Source organism: Hyposmocoma kahamanoa, unplaced genomic scaffold, assembly GCF_003589595.1.
Source record: "Hyposmocoma kahamanoa isolate Upper Pololo Valley unplaced genomic scaffold, ASM358959v1 182, whole genome shotgun sequence".
Classification (NCBI taxonomy): Eukaryota; Metazoa; Arthropoda; class Insecta; order Lepidoptera; family Cosmopterigidae; genus Hyposmocoma; species Hyposmocoma kahamanoa.
Window position 1 is genome coordinate 5658870 of NW_020653713.1, and position 6149 is coordinate 5665018.

The window sequence follows — 6149 nt, forward strand, 5'->3', positions numbered from 1 at the left end:
TGGTATTTTAAAATAAAGGTATCTATGAGTGTTTTTGTTTCACCTTTCTTAAGTAATGGCGTAGATTAAGAGAGACTTTTCAACAAACCATTTCAACGTTAATAAGGGTTCTAACACATAAACACGATACGATATCGACTTCGTGCTACGACGCGGCATCGTTTCACGATGCGACGTCGTATCATGGAAATGTACGACGAGCAACGTAAAAATTCACGACACGATGCCGCAACGTGTCACGACTCACGGTACGACATCGTATCGTAGGTTTCTACGATGCGCTCCCCAGTGCCGCATTCATTTGTTATTCAATATTCAATGCGATATAGTGTCGTGAATTTTTACGTTCCTCATCGTAGATTTCCATGATACGACGTCGCATCGTGAAACGATATCGTATCGTAACGACGCGGTATCGTGTTTATGTGTAAGAGCCCTAAAGGAGGAAGTTTTCGAGTTCATTTGTTTTTATATGTTACGAGTTATAAAACGTTAAATTTGCTTGTCTAAATGTCTCAAATGTAATTGTGGCCTACAACTTTTTGCGGCTTAAATTTAATTATTATGCTACACAAAATTCTCTTACAATTCCTATTCTACCTCAGAGACATTTTATTGCATTTCGTACTTGAGTGAAGGCGAGGGATTTCGCTCGGCGACTCTGCTTTTCGTTTATTGTTAGGTACCATTGCTTGGAAATCGTATTTCTGGCTGCACTCGGCCCGGGCAAGGTTTTTATTGTTCTCTAATGAGAAACGTTTTGCGTTTAATGCCAGGATTGTTTCGAGAGAAACGTCTGTTCTTTTGTATTTTGGAATTTTGCTGAATTCGTTCCTGATCCTGATGTAAAGTACCTACAATACAATTGTAAGTATTAATAACAGTGTTAGTGAACTGGCTTCTAGACAAACATGTTCCATTTTCGCCGTGCGTTTAAATGCTTCAAAAAGTAAAAAGAAATGCAGTCTTCATTCATCAAGATCACGCACAATCACGACTATATGAGTATTTTTGTGTTCATCTTGTTTAACTCCACAATCTGGATAGACAATGAATGCGGAGATGTTGGCATCTTGAATCGTATTTACTTCAATCGAACAAGCTGGATCGCTCCGTCCTGTAATTTTTTCTTTCACAAATTGATGTTCCGTTCCATACATCCATTGAGTTCTATACTTCCCAGGTGATTGTCTGTTTACATATGTTATTTGAGTACAGGACTGTATGGGCTGTTCATGCCATCGACGTTCCCAAACTCAAAGACGGTTTTGAACCTTTTTTATGTTGACGGTGGGGAAATCTTAAGGATACCCCTGAGTCTCCCTGAGCCCAGGGAGACTCACGGGTTATGTGGGGACTCTCCCTCCAGACTGGAGGGCCTACCCCACTAAAACCCCCCCGGGTTTCCCTCTCGCCGGTTGAGTCGGCGCCGTGGGATCAGTGAACATTCACCACGACGCCGCCCGGACGGTTTTGAACCCCTAAGTCTACGGAATGACGTTGGCTCTATGTATTCTACCGTCTGTACGATGGGAAGTGCTCAAAGGAACTTTTGAAACTGGTGTCATCGTTATGTTTCCACTATAACGCCAAAGTATAAGTTTGATTGCGTCAAAACAATAATCACTCGATATGGCGATACATTTTATATGACACTTATGGACGAATAAGTCATATGTCTGGTGTTAGACGACACACTCAGTGCTCATCAGTAGCAGTTGCAGTACCATTCATAGCTTTAAATCGCAAAGATCAGAGGAATACTGCCACTGCGCCGGTCACCCTGAGACATAAATTGACAAATCCAATGTGTCCGTACTTTGAAAATTGTTTTTGGTGAAATTATAATCAGATTAAAATGAAATTGAACACGACGTCTGCTGCTATAACGTTCAAAGCACTGCAGGATACTTTGTTGGCGGAGATACACTATCATGTTTAAGAACAAAACTATGACTATCTAGCTATACACTCAAACCGTCCCCGCACCGTACAGTTTGGAGTTGAAAATTCAAGTGGTGCATAAATGAGACCAATCATTAAACGACAGGTATCCAACTCTGCCCGTTGTCTCGCTAAGTTTCAGTTTTATATCTACTTTTAAAAAGCTCCTTTCGCTCCCGAAAATAAGACAACCTTCCCATTATACATTCGTAGATATACCAAAATACGTTGCTTACTTACGACACATTTATGAAAATAATTCTTCTTTTGTGTTACTAATGATACAAAGAAAAATTTTGTTCCTTAGATTGAATCAGTTAAGATCGGATTCGAACCAGCCCGTTTGCCAGACCGAGACAACGAGAGCTACGGAACGAATCCTCTTTCGTTTTCTTTATAAATGTTAGTTTAGATATATTTTCGTTAATGTGCAAATGTGTTTCTGGTTCTTTGACCGAATAATTTATTGTTCTATGTACAATATGTTTTTTAATGATAACAGCTTTTGTGATGTAAGAATAATCAGTATAATTCTAAACTCAACCCTTCTCTCTTCTTCTCAAACTGCCTCCGTGGCCGAACGGTTACCATGCCGGACTGCCACGCAGAGGTCCTAGGTTCGATTCCCGGGCCGGGAGAAATATTTGTATGGCCTACATTTATTTCTCTCGTGAGTTTGGATGTAATTTGTGTTTGTCTATGTATGTGTCCATGGCACCCGCGACACAGGGTTTCCCTAGTGCGGGGCTATGTTGAGTGTGTGCGTTATTATTATTATTATTATTATTATTCTATATTCCTTCAAAGCTATTAATAGTTTAAAGTTTCTTGAATATAATAGAAATAAGGTAAATTACCTGCCCTAGTTAAATGAACGATAACTGTTTGGGAACAGTAATAACCGTAACATGATGACATTAAAATACTGAAATTCTTTTCGTTTTTAGCAGTCTATAGCAGTTGCTATGCCACTCAGAGCTTAAAATCTCTAAAATCTGAGACACACTGCGACTACGCCTGTCACCTTGAGCCAAGTTCTATGTGTCACCACTGTGGGAGAGACTGGGATTCTGTCCAACATACGCTGGAGTAATGCCCCCCGTGAGCCTTCGAGCAGAAGCTGGTTGGTTGCCCGGATCGGGCGAGATCTCTCTCTACCAGGCGCTAGTAGCGGCTATGTTGGCAGGTCTAGAGTCCCATGAGGCAGTGATCTCCTTTCGTGAAGCGGTGATGCTTCAGAAGGAGGTCGCCGAGCGTGATCGGGAGAGGGTCGAGGCTGCAGGCGATCGGAGTGAGGGCTCCGTTCGTCAGTAAGTAAATTTGGCAGCCGCTAGGAGGACGATAGGGCGGTGTGGCCCGCCACGTCGTTAGAAGGGGAGAGGGAGGACATAGCTCCTCCCAGGTGCTGAGGGGGTTCCGGTGTGCAAAGTAGATCCCGGATCCCTCCCACTAGAGCACCCGCGAAGGCCACCTCTCCCGCTGCCCCCGCGGATCCTAGAAGGATTTCCCGACGAAAAAAGTTCCATGTGTCAGTAATTTCACTAGCCATCTTACCCCTGATTGGCGGCAGAAAAAGGTAAGGCGGCAGTACTTCCCTGGTCGAACTCTATACCCTCGAACAAGCAATTAACTAAACTACCGTTTAACAAAACACATCTCTAAATGCATCTATTATGCCGTGTTTTTCCGCAAGATTTGTCCTTAGCACAAAACGAGTAAATGATTTACAAAAGAGATTGTTAACCAACACGTATCATTGGAACAAAGCGGACCCAATTTGTTACCCATCCGCAAATAACAGGGAATAAATAATAAATGTTTCTGTTTCGGAATCCATGAATAAGGATAAACATATGGGGTATTGTTATTTAATGCTCGCACGGGGTTATTGTATGGACTGTGGAATCAAAAGAACAATGGGTTGTAAATAGACAGATGTACGGTGTGAGTTGGGAAATTATACATCCTTCGTTATTGTTTAAAATATAATTTGTTTATATAAGATTATAAAGATATTTTGAATTTGAGAGTTGGAGTTACAGTTTGAGTTCGAGATGGAATTTAATTTTAAGGTTGAGTTGAGAATCTTTGTTTTTTATGTTTAAATTTCAGTTTTTGTTTCAGTTTGAATAAAAATTTATATTATGCGATGAATAGATTTATATCATGGAACATGTGAAAACCTAATAGGCTATCTGAAAGTCTTAGAAGAGGATACCTCTGCTCAGACTATCTAGACATTTCAGGATAGGTCTAGATAGTCTTAGTAGAGGTATCGTTGCTTGGTATACGCTATATCTGTAGCAGGCTACAACACCAAGACTACCAATATCAAACAGATTTTTTTTACGATACCAAGTGGTGAGACGAACAAGTCGTGGGCCTAGTGTTCGAAATTCAAAATCTTTATTGCGTATCATGTTGTACAACTGCAAGGAGTTGTTAAAAAGTAGGTGTTAGGCGACACGCTTGTCCATGGCAGTCGCAGTGTCAAGGGATACTGCCACGGAGCCTGTCATCTTGAAACACATGTTAACAAGTCCCAGGTGCCTGTAATTTCACCCTTATCCTTCAAAACTGCATCGCAATATTAGCGGTAGAAATAGGTAAGGTACCAGTACTATCCTGGACGAACTGTCTCACAAGGAACTCTACTGCGACTAGAATCATTAAACACCAGCGAATACAGAGCTTTTCGCAGCCATTTGCCGAACAAAGCCAAGCTGCTCTGCTAAAATAGGGAAATGTTTTATACATTTTATTACAATTTAGGGCATATCCTTCATTTTGTATAGAAAGGTCCAATTTTCTCACTCGGTTAACCAAAAGGTGTAGAACAAAAGTCGTTTGTTATCATGAAATATGTGCCTTAGATTGGTATACAGACATAGGTTCAAGTGCTGTCAGATCGAAGGAATTTTTCTTTATGTTCGATCTTTGTATTATTAATTATTAAAAACTGGTAATTTCACAATAAATAAACGCATATGTAAGTGATAAAGCACCATGGTAATAAAATCAATATTACAAATCTGGTAGCTGTAAAGGCACCTGGTTGAGTAAAAAATTTCATAGATTTCTCACGAAGAAACTGTTAAAACCAAAGTACAAAGATGTAGAGTAACAAACGTATGAGAAATGAAGGTCTATTTCTTAGTGTATGTAATAATATCAACTAAGATTGCACCCAAGAAGATCTTCCACGTCTCTAACAAACGTGGTATACGCAACTAACACATTCACTATATAGAAAGCATAAATTACAACAGTCCACTTAGACTAGACCTCTTAGTCAAGTTTATTTCCTAACTGCATTCAACTAGGGTAGACAACGGCGTCAGGACACGGTCTTGAATGTTGGGGAGGGACTTACAGTACCGTACGTGTTTGGTACAAGTGGCAGTAGAATTATATGGGAGACGTCTGTTCTTTGTTTCTTGGGATATATAGCTTCAATTGTACTGGGTCCCACAAGCCTGCTAATTTTAAATCATCTCAGTTACGTGTTAGTAAAGTGGCTAGCCGTCGGAATAACATTCAACTATCTATGTCATTTTTTGGTATTTTTTGTTGTTTGTTAGTTGTATTGAGACTCAAGTAACATTACGACTAGAGTTTAGTAAAATAACAAATATTATCATAATTGAAATATATTAACTGACTCTGTGACCGAATGGTGTGCCACGTAGAGGTCCCAGGTTCAGTTCCCGGGCCGGGAGAAATATTTGTATGGCCTACATTTATTTCTCTCGTGAGTTTCAGTGTAATTTATGGTTGTCTGTGTCCATGGCACCCGCGACACAGGGTTTCTCTAGCGCGAGGCTATGAGCGTGTACATTATTCAATCTCAATGAAATCTTGGACCAGAACTCACGCCGACCGCGTCAGTAACCGCCATTAAATCCTCAAGCGTGCAGGTGCCTTTCGCCGCATAAATGAAGTACTCTAGAACCTGAATCTTGGATTCCGGTCGGCTGTGCTATTACCGGGAAGTTGTGATAAAAAGACATTTTCTGAGTAAACTCGATCCATCACCGACCTCATCTTTACTTAATTAAAGGAAACTATCGACCAATATTTTATATTATAAAGCGAGTTTGTACCTTCAAGACTCATTATCTCACTAAAGAGTATTAAAAGGAAACCTAGATGTGGAATATTTTCTACTCTCTTTAAAACAAAAAAAGTATCGTCAAAATCGGTTC